This window comes from Impatiens glandulifera, chromosome 1 (assembly GCF_907164915.1).
Source record: "Impatiens glandulifera chromosome 1, dImpGla2.1, whole genome shotgun sequence".
NCBI classification, from domain to species: domain Eukaryota; kingdom Viridiplantae; phylum Streptophyta; class Magnoliopsida; order Ericales; family Balsaminaceae; genus Impatiens; species Impatiens glandulifera.
The window spans coordinates 93,597,432-93,614,457 of NC_061862.1; the positions used below are offsets into that span (position 1 = coordinate 93,597,432).

General features: G+C 33.0%; 1 pseudogene; it reads left to right on the forward strand.

Annotated features, from left to right (window-relative positions):
- The first annotated feature begins 621 nt into the window (after nucleotides 1-621).
- LOC124922316 lies at nucleotides 622-2,779 on the forward strand (annotated as a pseudogene).
- The last annotated feature ends 14,247 nt before the right edge of the window (nucleotides 2,780-17,026 follow it).

Below are 17,026 nucleotides of genomic sequence, written 5' to 3' on the forward strand. Positions count from 1 at the left end.
ATGTTCTCCGATTTATTTTCAACTAGCTAGTTAATACATTAAAAAATTATAGGGATATAAATATATCTTGTAAATAAGGTTTTTTTTAGTCATTCATCCCTATAGTCTTCAACCTAACTTATTAGATTCCGGTAAAATTACATAATATATTTGCGATATTGCGACAATGTACATAATGTACAAGCATATGAGAATAGTATACAATCTCCTTGTAGGACATTCGACAATCGCTCAGATAATTTATTGCTATTTGTATATTTTTATATTTAAAAAATAATCCTAATAAATAAATAAATAGACAGTAAAAACAATTAATAAAAAATTATCAAAAATTTAAATATCAAATAAAGTTTAATTTCTTTTATTCAACATTTTTTTTACTAAATGTCAAATCAACATTTTAATTTTATTTTTCATAATTATGATTGTTAAATTATAAGTATATATTTAATGATAATTATATTAAAAAAAACAAATCAGGACTATCCTAATAACTCAAATAAAAAAAAAATCAATAAGAAGATAATTGAATAAAATATTCTCTTAAATATTTAAATAATAAATATATTCATCTATAAAATAATCCTCATTTCATCCTTTAGACTCGCACCATTAATTAAACATGACTACTCCGGCCACCACCATCCTCCTCCTCTTCCTAGCCCTCTTCTCCGCCTCCCTCAGCCTCATGATGGCGGACATGTCAATCATCGAGTATGATAACAATCACCAATCAAAATCCAGAACCGACGAAGAAATGATGAATATTTACAAAAAGTGGATGGTAGAGAATGGAAAAGTGTACAACGGAATAGATGAATTTGAAAAACGTTTCGAAATTTTTAAGGATAATTTGGTCTTCATAGATGCTCATAACTCCGAGAACCGGACCTACAAGGTTGGATTGAACGTGTTTTCCGATCTGACCGATGAAGAGTACCGATCCTACTACCTCGGCATGAAATATGATGCCGATCTCCAATCTGTCCAGTCAGAGCTGGACAGCCAAAGGTATGCTGTGTCATCAGGTGAAATTCTCCCGGAGTCGGTTGATTGGAGGACGAAAGGCGCCGTCTCACCGATTAAGAACCAGGGAAAATGCGGTAAGATTTCTAAATTAGAAAGTTAGTATGACTCCAAGTCATTCAATCAAACTATTGAACAACTAAGATAACTAATTCTATAAGTGGATTTTAGTCAATATCAATTAAACTTAGCTATAATTCTTCCTTCAATTCAATTAACAGACTTATTAGGTCGGAAAGCAGACTAACTAATAAGATAAGAGGTTTTCGAAAATCAAGGTTTGAAAGCTGCTACTTTTATTTTTTAATCCCAGAGAAGATAACTAGTATTATTGTTATAAAAAAAATATTGTGATATATAATACTTGATATATAATAAATTATATTTTTTTTTGACTATTATGTAGATTAATTTGTCTCTATCTATAGTTTCGGCTATTTCCATTTTTAAAGAGAACAAAATAAAAGTAAAAAATATTTGTCTCAGAGTAATTTAACAATTTTGGAACAATTTGATAAAAATATAAAGTCAAAAGTAGGTGCCTAAGATGAAAATAATTTAATAGTATTAGAACAATTCAATTCACTAGCTTTATAATAAACTAATTACAAAAATATATATATGCATAATATAACTAAAATCACAGGTTTGATTCTCATTTAAGATACCTCATGTTGGAGTAAATGTCATTTTATTATATGGTTAATTCTAGTTAAGGATGCGAAGAAATGAGGTTAAAAAATATAGTTTTGGAACAATTTGAGTTCATATATATATTTTGATCTTGTTTGTGTTGTTTTTTAAAATATTAGGAAGTTGTTGGGCTTTCTCGGCGATTGCAGCGGTGGAAAGTATCAACAAGATAGTAACAGGACAACTGATTGATTTGTCGGAGCAAGAACTTATTGACTGCGATCGAGCTAGCCTAGGCTGCTTAGCCGGGTACATTCTTACTGCATTCCAATTCATTATTCGCAATGGTGGTATAGACACGGAAAAGGATTATCCTTATCGAGAAGCCAAAGGCACCTGCAATGCCACTAAGGTTATCATGAGCTTGACTTTGGGGCTTGTTAATTTTTATAAGTCTGTCTAGCTAACCATTTGGTTGATTGATTGCAGATGAAATCAAAGGTGGTGAGCATAGACGGTTGGGAAAGAGTACCACCCTACGACGAAAATAGTTTAAAGAAAGCTGTCGCACAGCAGCCCATCAGCGTTGGCATTGAAGCTTATGGCAAGGAATTCAAAAATTATGTCTCGGTACGTAAGTAGTGAAAAGTTATTATATTTTGGATTTTGAGATCGATCTATATATTATAAGTGAATGTTTTGTGATTCTTTTGGTTATGGAAGGGTATTTTCACGGGATACTGCAGAACCTCCCTAGATCATGCACTGGTGGTGGTGGGATATGGCAGTGAAAAAGGACTTGATTATTGGATAGTGAAGAATTCATGGGGAACGAATTGGGGGTGAAAAAGGATATATGAGGATCGAGCGGAACAATGTTCCTAGCGGTAAGGGAAAAGGGAAATGCGGCATAGCTGTACAAGGTTTTTATCCCACAAAAAAAGGAAATGCCGGAGTAGGAGACGGTGTCGTTAGTACAGCATGAACGTAGCAATTAAATTAAAGTATCCAAATCTAAGTTAAAATAAGGTGGAGGTGGTGGTGGTCACTTCTTTTGTTTTTGTTGTTATTATGTATTTAATAAACTGATCATGTTTTATTAATAAATCTACCATGATCACATGTATTTGCATAATTAATAATATAAATAAAATATTATTTATTTATAAATATTTTAAATAAAATTAATATTATTTAAATTTAATTTATTTAAAATTAGTTTAATTTTTTTTAAATTAAGTTTAATCTAAAATTTAATATTAATATATATTTTAAAATTAATTATATATCTAAAGTTAAAAAAAATAATTTTATGAGTTTAAAAAATACTTACAAAGAAATGTAGATTTATTCTTAAGAATCGAGTCAATTACATCATACAAGTTACTATAAATCACTCTAGAAATTTACTTAAAGTTGTGTCATAAATTTTTCTCTTATCAAAAGTAATGTTAGACGTGTTTTACACTATTACCAACCTCTTATATTACCACCACATTTTTTTACCAACATTTCGACAAACCAACCACCAATCACACAATCCACTTCTCATACAGTGTGACCTCAGACACTTTCACACACCTATTATCTCTAGTCAAATCAACGACCAATCTTAATCGACCTCTAATATCATGACCTCACATTTTCACATGCATCTTATCACACTCGACAAACTAAACACCAATCTCAATCGACCTATAATATTGTGAGCTCACACATTTTTCGCATTTCGGTCAATCAAAATTGTATTCATATTATTTTTAACCACCTATATCTCCTTTGTTATCGGCCTCTTATCCCCACAAATGACACCTCTCATCTGATGATTTTTACCCTTACTGCGGTCTCTTTTACCACCAATCCCACCAATCGACTTCTTATCTTGTTACTGACACTTTTCATAATCCTCTTTATCCACTCGGAAAAGTATCCACAAATCCCAATCAACCTTTAATCATGTGACCTCACACACTTTACAATTCGATTAATCAATATCTCATTCATATATTTTAACCAATAATATCTCATTTATTACCCATCCTCTTTTATAATACCGTGACCTCTTTTATTACGCCTAATTAATCTCAATCAACATCTCATCTTGTGACCTCACACTTTCACACACCTTTTATCCCCGTAAAACCAACACCAATCCCTCAATCGACCTCTCATCTTGTGATTCACACTTTTTCATGTCTTTTTGTCTACTCGATAAATAACTCAACAATCACGATTCAACTCTAATTTCGTGACCTCACACACTTTTACATTTCGGTCAATCAACATATCATTCATAAATTTTTAACCACTAATATATCATTTTTACATACCTCTTAAATTATTTTTCACTTCCGGAAAACCAACCACCAAATCTCAATCGACATCTCATCTCATAACCTTACACACACTTTCACACACCTCTTATCCCTCGTCAAAACAAACATCAATCTCCTCAATCAACCTCTCATCTTGTGACTCACATTTTTTCATACCTCTTACACACATTTATACTCCGGTCAATCGACATCTCATTTATATATTTTTAACCGTCATTATCTCATTTTATTATCGACTTTTTATCTCGACAAATCAACCACAAATCTCCACATCGTATCTCCTCATATTTACTCTTATCGCGACTTCTTTTATCCCACTTCAACCAATCAACAACCAATCCCCCAATCGACCACTTCGGTCATCAACATCACATTCATATATTTTTAACCACTAATATCTAATTTGTTATGAAGACCTCTTATATTTACCCTCACTTCGGAAAACCAACCATCAAATCCTAATTGACCTTTCATCTCGTGACCTCACACACTTTCACACACCTCTTATCCCCTCGACAAACCACCCACCAAGCTTGAATCATCATCTTCAAGTTCTTGAAGATGATAGAGGCCCAATTGATGGATGTCCCGCAGACGATTGAGATCATCATCTCATACACCTTCCTAGTATAGAACTGGTTAGGTATTTGTCCCAGGATGGATCTTTGGATGATGTCATGAAGAAGTTGGATGTTGGGAGCGAGGTTGGATTTGAGTCCGTGGTTGTTGACCGGACTCAAAGTGTTGGAGAAGAAGTGCGTAAATTCCTCATTTGCATTGGAGAGAGGAGGGGGAAAATCCGAAAAAAATCCTTCGGTTGGTAGATCAAAGAAACTGGAGAAGGATTCTTCAGTGATATGGAAGAAGAAACTTACTCTCACATAGGAAACGATCGATCCATTATCCAGAATGACGAAATGATTGATGAAGTCGGTAATATCCCTTTCTAGAAGAAAGTCATAATCTTCTAGGAATTTTTGCAAGCCGGAGTCAACAAGATGTTTAAAAACAATGCCTCTTGTTTCTCTATCTCGAGATGATAGCATTGAATCAAAATCAATGACTAGAGATGTTCAAGACATGATGAAGATATGAGAGAGATCTGAATTTTAAAGAGATGCTCAAAGCAAGAATGTTGTAGTTTGGATGGAGGTAAGTTGCTCTTTAAATAGGGGATCAGTTTCAAAAGCATTTAAGATTTTCATTAAATAGAGAATCTGTCCATTATGAAAAGTCTTGTCTTATTTCCCAAAAAGGTCACTTTTTATTCTTGGGAAGGAGTTACTTTTTCAGAAGATTGTCTTGGGAAGATGCAAGGAGGGCTGACACAATAACGGGTCAAATTTTAAACGCATGCTTGGAAAATCCTCTTTTGTTGGAAAAGATCATCTTCTTCAGGTTATTGAAGATGATCCTGGACCAGTTGACCGGAGTGCCTTCGGTGATGGCAACTATCATTTCGAAGACCTTCTGGGTGTAGGATTGAGTGTTTTCCTTGGTAAAAATATTCTTACTTAGGATCTCACTTAGTTGCTGAAATTCACTTTGGAGGGAACTTTTGGCTCCATAAGTGTTGACCGGAGTCATGGAACCCAAAAAGTGGTGGCGCATCTCATTGATGACCATCGGTGAGAAGTTGAAGTTAGTGAGACCTTCAGTAGGTAGTCCGTAACTAAGTGCGAGATCTACCTCACTAAAGATGAAGGATTTGTCTTGGACTTCGGCAAGGATAAGATCCTCCCGAATGACCCTAGCGGTGTTGAAAAATTCAGTAACTACATCATAGTCTATGATATATTTATCTTCCAAAAATGGTCTTAAACCGGAACGTTCAATGGACCAAAAAAGGGCTTAGATTTCAACATCTTCAGAATGTGAGACTGATTCAAAATTGGCAAGAAGAATTTTGTTAGCAAGGATACTAGACATTTTTGAATGAGGATTTTCTTATGTTTGATTTAAAGAGTGTGATTATGTTCTCGAATGCAACACCAGATTATATGTTATCGCTATTGCACTGGTGTTGTCACAGAAAATTGGAGATTCTTCAGACGTGATTCCAAAATCCCTCAGTTGATATTGGATCTAGAGGAGTTGAGCATAGCAGCTTCCGGCCGCAAGATATTCCGCCTCTACAGTTGAGGTAGCAACCGATGTCGGTTTTTTGCTATACCAAGAAACAAATCGGTCACCTAGGAACTGGCATGTCCCGCTGGAACTCTTTCGGTCAATCTTACAACATGCATAGTCTACATCAGAGTAACTCGTTAGATTGAAACTGAAATCCTTTGGATACCACAGTCCCACATCTTGAGTGCCCTTTAAATATTTTAAGATTCTTTTGGCAGCAGTGTAATGAGATTGTTTAGGATTAGCCTGGAATCTCCCGCACACCCCGACCGCAAACAAGATGTCCGGTCAGCTAGCTGTTATGTACAGAAGTGAACCGATAATTTCACGATAGGCTGTTAAGTCCACTCCTTGACCACCTTCATCTTTATCCAGCTTGATCAATGAGCTCATTGGGGTGGATGCTGCATAGCAGTTTCCATCCCAAACTTTTTCAGAAACTCCTTTGTGTACTTAGATTGATTGATGAATGTTCCTCCTTCGATCTGCCAAACCTAGAGACCTAGAAAGAAACTCAACTCCCCCATCATACTCATTTCAAACTTGTCAATCATCATCTTTGAAAATTTCTCACATAGCTTAGGGTCGGTTGACCCGAAAATAATATCATCCACATAAATTTGAACAAGTAAGATATATCCCTTTTTCTCAAATTTAAATAGGGTCTTATCTACCGATCCTATGTAAAATCATTGTTGAACAAAATTTTTGTCAAAGTGTCATACCAAGCTCTAAGAGCTTGTTTTAAACCGTAAAGGGCTTTATCCAGCCGGTACACATGACTAATTAGATCTGGATTTTTAAAACCTGGAGGTTGCTCAACATACACCTCCTCACTTAATTCACCGTTTAAAAATGCACTTTTAATATCCATTTGAAAAAGTTTGAAATTCTTGAAAACTGCAAAGGCTAGAAAAATTCTAATGGCTTCAAGTCTGGCCACAGGAGCAAATGATTCTTCAAAATCAATGCCTTCTTTCTGTTTATACACTTGTGCCACTAATCTAGCTTTATTCCTCATAACCAAACCGTTTTCATTTAGTTTATTTCTGAACACCCATCTTATTCCGATAACCGATTGATTTTTCAGTCATTGAACTAAATGCCAGACTTTATTCCTCTCAAACTGGTTCAATTCCTCTTGCATTGCTAAGATCCAATATGGATCTAACAATGCTTCATCCACTTTTTTCGGCTCAATCTGGGATATGAAAACAGAGTTTTCATATTATTCCAACAGTTGATGCCTAGTTTGGATGGGTAGTGAGGGGTTACCTATAATAAGCTCAGGAGAATGATCTCTGTTACTTTTAAGATTCAGTCCAGAAATATCTTCTAAATGACCAGTTATTTGATCAAGGTTAGACAAATCGGTAGGCTGAACTGAGTCAAACCGACCGAATTCCTTAACAGACACTGATGTGTCAACTTCCTGCTGTGAAGCAGCTTGATCCGGTTGAACCTCAACATTAACTGTTTGGTCATAGACAAACCTTCTAAAGTCCGGAATCTCATCTTCACCATCAGATTGGATATTTAATTTTTATAATTTGTTGTGTAGATCAAAGGATGATGCGGTATTACTTTCAATCAATTCATCAAAAACAACATGAGAAGAATCTTCAACAGTTAAGGTTTTAGTGTTATATACTCTATATGCTTACTCACTACAGAATAGCCTAGCATGATGCCAACATCGGATTTTACATCGAAAGCGATCAAATAATTTTTACCATTGTTATGAATGTAACACTTACAACCAAAGATCCTAAGATACCAGATGTTAGGAACTCTATTATGGTATACTTCAAAAGGTGTTTTATTGAGCCGTTTATTAATCATAGACCGGTTTCTGGTATAGCATGCAGTGTTAATAGCCTCAGCCCAAATTTTTTGAGCAATACCCGAATCGGCTATCATGGACCTTGCGGCTTCCTTAAGAGTTCAGCTTCTTCTCTCGACCCATCCATTTTGTTGAGGTGTTCTAGCACTAGAAAACTCGTGTCTAATGCCAGATTCCTCAAGAATTGCAGTCAAAGTACTATTTGTAAACTCAGCTCCTCTATCATTTCTAATCTTGTTTATGCATATAGATTTCTCATTTTGTAATCTTTTAAGAAGTTTAATTAAATTCGGTGTAGCTTGATTTTTAGATACCAAAAATATCACCCATGTATATCTAGAGTAATCATCAATAACTACCATATTATAATGCATACCGCCTAGGCTTGTGACCCTAATCGGTCCAAATAAGTCCATGTGAAGCAATTCTAAACATCGGCTAGATTGTGTTTTCCCTTTACTTTTAAAAGTTGATTTTATTTGTTTCCCCATTTGACATGCAAAACAGACTTTATCTTTGGCAAATTTCATGTTAGGCATTCCTTGAACTAATTCTTTGGTATAGATGTAGTTTATGGTTTTGAAATTCAAGTGATTTAACCTTGTATGCCAAAATAGTTTTGATCATTCTTAGCTATCTTGCAAACCAGGTTATCAACTTTAGTTTTCCAGTCTACTTTGTAAATATTTTCTAACCTATTTCCGGTTAGTAAGGTGCTACCCTGTGGTTTCTTAATTAAACATGCATGTTTATAAATTTTTCAGTGTATCCCACATCGCTAATTTGACTAATACACAACAGATTAAAATGCAAATTTTCAACAAGAAGCAGGTTATTTATAATCAGGTTGCCATGGACAATCTTACCTATGCCCACGGTTCTAACTTTATTACTATACATAACTTAAATGAATAAACTTACTCCACTCCAATAATATTTATTAAATATGTCTTTATCGATACGTTTGAAATGAATTATATCAACATTATTGATAAGTCATAATTCTATATAATAATTGTTTATTTTATATTATCAACCAAGTTTTTTTTCCATTATTGGCCATATATAATAATGTACACCTAATATCACAAAGATATTGCTAATTGTTCATGCTAAAAAATAAAAATTTATTGTTTTAAATATGAATACAAGTTTTTCTCATTTCTTTTTTCTTCTTTGATTGATTTTTATGATTTTCATGATGAAAATTTTTATTTCATAAAATTAATTGACTCTAATTTTATAATATTTCATGGATAATTTTAAAAAAGAAATAACTTTTTTAACATTAAAAATTATATAAATGAATTTAGGTTATGTAAAATGTATCTTTCAAATGACCCCAATTTATAATGTTGTGATTTTCAATACTAATTAAGAATCATAAAATGAGTGTTTCTTATTGCATGGTGCAATAACAAACAATGTAAAAACTTAAATTTGGCAAAACGATAACAACATCAAACCAAATTTCTAAAAATTTAAAATTTTGTAAAACAAAATTTTTAAACCCATGTGATTTTTGTATAACAAGATAATGTATCTAAATATCAATATTATTATTTATAACATTTAAACTTTTTTCCAAAAAAAAATGTTTAAACTTTATTTTAAAATAAATAATCATACTATTCTATAGAACAGTACATATAAATTGATATACTAGTCTTTATGAACATAACGGAGAGGCGATTAAATCTATGGTCTCACTTATCATAAAGATAGATATAACCTTTAGTGCTAGTTTTGATAAATAAAGATGGTGTGTCTTTCCTTATAGAATAATCAATGTTCATTCATCCCAATTACAGAAGTACTCTCTTTCCACACCTTAAAATTATCACCTTTTATTTCATTATAGGTTGAATAATTACAAATTATGAATGCTCATTATATATGAGACCCCAAAATTATAATACCATGTTTACCAATGTAAATAACTTAATAATAATAAATCTAGCGACCAAAAACTTGTCTATGGGAGAGTTTTATTCAATTAGATTTATTTTAACAAATTATGTTTTAACATAAATCTAGCGATACAGACTTGTTTGTAGGCTAAAGTCTTATTCAATCAGATTTAAACACACACCCGTTTTTTATATTCCCTGTTGCCTCCATCCACAAATCCATTTATGTATTTTGTTCATTTATATCCTAAGAATCCCGAGTTTAATGTAGCTGAGTAAGAATACTCTACATAAAAAAAAAATACTTAGTAGTGTATAAAATATGAATCTCAACATTTTCATGAACATAAAAATTAATTACTTAGTAGTGCTTAAAATATACCACAACTTTTGTTTCTCTATTTTTATACCATGTACTATCTTTTTTATGCACTTTTTCAAATGTTTCAAGAATGGAAGGGTGTCTTCCAAGTTCCTTGGTCTATTGTAAAATATCAATTATGGTGTTAATAATAGTAATTTTAATCAATTAAATACAATTAAATTATATAAATTACTTACCAATATTCCTTGATGTTCTACAATCGGGATTGAACCTCCATAATATTTGGCAACACCGTTTGTTGTGTATTTCTTTTGATTTCTTTGAATCTTTGTGTACTTCTCGAAATACTTTTGGTCATCAATATTTTTTTCATTTGAGTCCAGTCTTCTATGGTAATGTGTAGGGGCTTTTTCAAAGATGTTTTGGCCCTAGTCAAAAAAATTATTATAGCAGTCATTTAAATTTGTTAAATATCTTCAACAATTAATTGATAATAAAAATTAATTAGAATAAATACAATTAAACATATCAAGAATTGTGCCCACGAAATATTCTTAATATTTTTCAGAGACTTGATTCCAGTTCAAGTATTCCCCTCTATTAACGAGTGATTATCCGATGTATGTATTCAAAATATCTGGAAAGAAGTTGCAACAACATATAAAAATTAAAATTAAAGTTATTATATATTTCTAAATTACTATACATAACTTAAGTGAATAAACTTACTCCACTCCAATAATATTTATTAGATATGTCTTTATCGATACGTTTGAAATGAATTATATCAACATTATTGATAAGTCATAACTCTATATAATAATTATTTATTTTATAATATCAATCATGTTTTTGTCCATTATTGGCTATATATAATAATGTACACCTAATATCACAAAGATATTGCTAATTGTTCATGCTAAAAAATAAAAATTTATTGTTTTAAATATGAATACAAGTTTTTCTCATTTCTTTTTTCTTCTTTAATTGATTTTTATGATGAAATTTTTTGTTTTAGTGAAATTAGTTTACTCTAATTTTAATAATATTTCATGGATAATTTAAAGAAAGAAAAAACTTTTTTTACCGACTCAAAATTATATAAATGAATTTAGGTTACAAAAGATTTTACCCATTCCATTTTATTAAATATACTTAGCCAACTAATATATATTTGTTAATTGATTTGTACCTTCACTCACTTATTCCAAAATGCAGAAACAATCCCGTCTCCACCATGGAGCAGAAATGATATAGAAGAATAATTGAAAGAAAAATAAACATGTTGAAGGATAAGGCTTACCTAACCAATATACATAAAAGTGAGACACACATGTTTGTTCATTTAAAAATAAATAGTTATATATAAACACAAGTTAAATTTAATGTAACCAAGTTTGAATTTAATATAAGAAAACTTTTCTAAAAACTATGTCATTAGATAAAATTGAACAGAGAAGAATGTATATATAATTTACCTTAAAATTATTACAATACTATTATTAGTTTTAAATTTCAAAAGATAACTAAATATATTAAGTAATAATTTTTTTACACTGAAATTGTAGGAGGGTAAGAGCACAACTATCACATTTGAGTTGATATGAATTATTAAGAGACTTTTAAAATTTTATAATACACTACACTTGTAAAAATGATTACAGTTTAACTCATTTAATAATTATATATTTATTAAAATAATGGTTAAAAGACGGGAAGTAGTTTAAAAAGAAAAAACATTCATAAAAATGGTAATAAATGGTAATATAGTTAATAAATGAAGAGAGAAAGAAAGATAATATAAAATTTGAAAAGTTTAGATTAGTGGCTGAAAATGAGTTATAATATTAAAATTTAGAATTTAAAATAATTTATTTTTTGTCTCTACTCTTTTCAAAGCCCATATAGAAGGCCAACAATTTGTATTATTATATTATATTGTTCTCTAAAGCAAAAACTCTAATTTATAATGTATCAATCTTATTTAGAGGTGTAAATAAGTTGAGCCGCTCGGTTAAAGTTCGATTTGAGTTCGGTTAATATCGAATTTGAGTCGAGCTCAAGCCAGCTCGTTTATGATTCGAGTCAAATTCGAACTTAGGTAAAACTCGCTTGATAGCTCGACGAGTTTTTTAGTCTAATTATATAATTTTTTATTTATTATATTATACTTTTTAATCAAAATTTGAAACATACCCATAAGACTATCGATGAACTTATTGTTTATGTGACTGTCCCTATTTCTAGTTATCTCCTATTCAGATCTATCAAACAATTATAGATAGAAGATTGGCTCTTTGAAGATTTTGATAGATGAAACTAGCTAGAAAAAAAATAGTATAAAATTTTAAATTTTGAGACTTTATATTAACAAAAATATTTATACATACCCTATAATATTATAATATTATTTTTATTAATCATTATAAAAAAATATTATATTTTTTTAATATAACATAAAATATAATAGGGGTGAAAAATATTACCGATATTATAAGTATATATATCAAAAATCTCGTACCGCAATATATTGAAAATATCGATATTTTCGGTATGCCGAAAAAAGTAAGGTATGATACCGACACTTTATTGGTACGGTAAAGGTATGAGATTTTCAATATTTTGGTATATCAATATATATACCAAAATAATATTTATAAATTAAAAAATATATATTATATAATATTTATAAGGAAATAAGTAGATTTGATATTAATTTAATTATATAAACATATTTTTTTAAATCAAATTAAAATATAATTAGACTGTAATATTATTTAATATATGCAATTTCAACGTATTATATTTATTATTAGATAGAAAACTATTTTTATTTCACTCTAAAGTGTTTTGTTTTTCAAAATAAACCTAATGGAGTGTAATATGTTTTCAAAATCATCTCAAATATAATACACGACTTGAAAGTATTCTTCTTGAGAAGATTCTCGAATTCCCTTATGTTTTTTTAATTTAAGAAATTAATATATAAATATATTTAAATTCGAGCATTTTGAGTTGAACTCGAGCCTATGATTATATGATCGGGTTGAGTTTGAGTTTAATATTGAAAGCTCGAGCCGAGCCAATAAAAAACGAGTCGAGCGAACTCGAGTCAAGGCTAATTCGAGCTCGGCTCGGCTCGGCTCGTTTACACTCCTAATCATATCCTACGTGACTCTTCATCACTTTTTTTTCTTTTTCCATCTTCACCATTTCTTATTTTCTTCTTTTTCTTTCGTCTTCACAATTTCTTTCACTCATTCACAATATGTTGATTCATTTTTTCATATTATCTCTTATCTATACTGCTTTTTGTATTCATTCACAAGAGGCTATAGGTAAAATAAAATCTATTTTTACTTCTACTATAACTATTGTTTAGCTAGGTAACTTTGATTTCTTTTTGTATTATTAGAAACTTATGTTTATATGGATCGCTCATGGATGAAAATAGAAAAACACTATTATATATTTATATATTGATCAACTAATCAATAACAAAATATGTTTAAGGGTGTAAAAAGTTGAATAAATATATAAAACACTATTACATATAATGATTTTCAATTTATATTAGGATTGGACTATGTTGTATTACTCCTGACTGTTACAACGTTTACAAATAAATGGAAGATCTGCATTAATGAGGAAAACGGCAGATTTGCAATGATGAGGAAAACAAAATATTTGCAATAATGAGGAAAATATAATATTTTTCAATAAATTTCATTAAATTAGAAAATTAAGAGTTTTTTTTATTTTAGTATAAATAAAGTGTATGTTGCTCTCATTAGAGGAAGAAATAAGAGAGATAACAACTCTTGTAATCGTTTTTTTAAGATTTTATAGAAATTTCTCAAAGTTTTGTGAGTGATTCTATTCCTGGACCAACATTTGATATCAGAGCATCAGGTGAATGCCCAAAATCATCTGGTGGGATCAAATGTCGAAGGTTGCAGGATCATCAGGGGCGCATCAAAACAATGGCATATTTCACTATCCGCAGCTAACACACACGAACTACATCAGTTGGGTGATTCGTGTACAGGCTATGATGGAGGACCAAGGAGTATGGGAAGCAGTCGAATCAGTAGAAGGCACAGAGATTGATGTCCGACTTGATAAGAAGGCGAGGTCACATCTTCTACAAGCACTTCCGGAGGATCTTCTAATGCAGGTGGAAATAAGAAGTTGACGAAGGAAGTGTGGGATTGTCTCAAGACGAGGTTCGTTGGCGCAGAACGAGTGAAGAATGCACGATTGCAGACATTGAAGAGTGAGTTTGATAGGATGCATATGAACGACAGTGAGTCGCTCGATCAATATGCTAGTCGACTCACATCCATATCAGTCACGTACTCAAGCCTTGGAGAAACACTAAATGATATTGCGATAGTAAAGAAGCTCTTCGACACCATGCCAGAAAGGTTTATCAGTGTGGTAGCCGGCATCGAGCAGTTTTACAATCTCGAGACGTTAACATTTGAGGAAGCTGTTGGAAGACTGAAGGTCTTCGAGGAGCGTACGCGCAAGAAAAACACAAACTTTGGAGGAAACGAATGACAAGTGATACTCACTCAGGAGGAGTGGAAGGCACGGTTGAAGAAGGACGAGGAAGACTCGTTGAACTAGTGGAAAAAGGATTCCACAGATAGTGGGACCCGTGGTCAAGGAGGTAGGACCCGAGGTAGAGGCCAAGGGAGAGGAGGCAGAGGAGCACCGTCTCGGAAAGACAAAGAGGGTGGTTCAGGTGGTCGAGGAGCTCCTCGAGACAAGAGTCACATTCGTTGTTTTAATTGCAACGAGATGGGACATTACTCAACACAATGTCGAGCAAAGAAGAACGAGGTATCACACCTTACCCACGCAGACAACGTCGAACCAGCATTACTTATGGCAATCTTGGAGGAGATTCTGCCAATCAATGTTGTCATGCTTAATGAAATGAAGCTGACTCCAGAAATTCTAGAAGCTAAAAACGATGAGACATCAAGAGACGCTTGGTTCTTGGACAATGGCGATAGCAATCACATGATTGGCGATAAAGAGAAGTTCTTTGAACTAGACGAGGCAGTCACTGGAAAGGTGAAGTTCGGAGATGGTTCCACGGTACAAATTTGTGGTAAAGGTTTTATCATGTTCGAATGCAAAAATGGCGACCAGTGGCTTCTCGAGAGAGTTTTTTTATTCCTTCTTTAAAAAGTAATCTAGTGAGTCTCGGGCAACTTACCGAGACAGGTCACAGGGTGGTGATAGACGGAGAAGAGCTTGAAGTCTTTGCTAAGAACCCTTCATGCCTTATCATGAAAGTGAGACGAACGCATAATCGATTATATCAAATTTGCTTGAAATTAGCAAAAACGGTTTGCCTTTTAGTTAATCTTGAAGATCTAGCATGGTTATGGCACGCTTGTCTCGGTCATGTTAACTTCCAAGAACTAAACTCCCTCATAAATAAGGGAATGGCTGCTGGTGTTCCAAAAATTTCTCATCCAAAACAACTTTGTCGAACATGCCTAGTTGCAAAACAAACGAGACAGCCATTTGCGTTAGAAGCCAAGTTTAGAGCGAAAAAGCCACTCGAATTGTTGCACATTGACTTATGTGGGCCAATCACGCCATCAACCCCAGGAGGAAATCGATACTTCATGCTAATTGTTGATGATAATTCCAGGTGAATGTGGCTCCATATGTTGAAAACAAAGGACGAAGCATGCTCTTCGTTTAAGAAGATGAAGCAATTGGTCGAGAATGTGACCGGACTTCGAATCAAAGTCCTTCGTTCAGATAGAGGAGGTGAATTCTTCTCGAGGGAATTTAGAGAGATGTGTGAAGAAGCAGGGATAGATCGACAATTCACAGCACCATACTCTCCTCAACAAAATGGTGTGGTGGAGAGGCGTAATCGAACAGTGATGGCCATGGCTAGGTCGTTGCTCAAAAGCATGGCAGTCCCGAGCAAGTATTGGGGGGAGGCAGTTCGTCATGCAGTCTATCTTCTCAACCGGGTTCCAACCAAAGCTGTTCGAGAAAAAACTCCATTTGAGATGTTGCGCATGCCAAGGTGACCACTCCCCATCTAAAAAAGTTAGAAAATAGAAGTCAGCCATTTGTCTATTTAGGTGTCGAAGAAGGAAGTAAGGCACACAGGTTGCTAGAACCACAAAATGACAAGATCCATGTGAGTCATGACGTTGTGTTCGAAGAAAGTGCAGCATGGGATTGAAAAAATGAATAGAGTGATCAACCATTCAAAATTTACGAAGAGGTTAATCACGAGCATGTTAGAATTCGAACAATCCCATTTGAGAGTGGATCGACAAGAGGACAGTATACTTCAGAAATGTTCCAAGAGACTGTCTCGAATCCTCCACAGCTCGAGCAAGTGACTGAACAAATAGACCAAGGCGATAGTTTACCCACTCCATGGTCAGGTGGACACATTGGGAGTGATGAAGGACCTGTTCGATACAAGAACATGACCGATATCTTGGAACAAGTACCTCGAGTGACACTTGATTTTGAAGACTTGATGTTAGCACAGACGGAGGAACCTTCTTGCTACAATGAAGCGGCTGGACAACCACAATAGGAAGAAGCAATGACTAAAGAAATTGAAGCCATCGAGAAGAATAAGACGTGGTCTCTCGTCCCATTGCCAGTCGGACACAAGGTAATTGGACTCAAATGGGTATTTAAGCTCAAGAAAAACTCAGATAGTGAGGTGATCCAACACAAAGCTCGTTTAGTTGCAAAGGGATATGTGCAACGACAAGGCATTGACTTCGAAGAAACCTTCGCTCCAGTTCTTGAATGGACACAA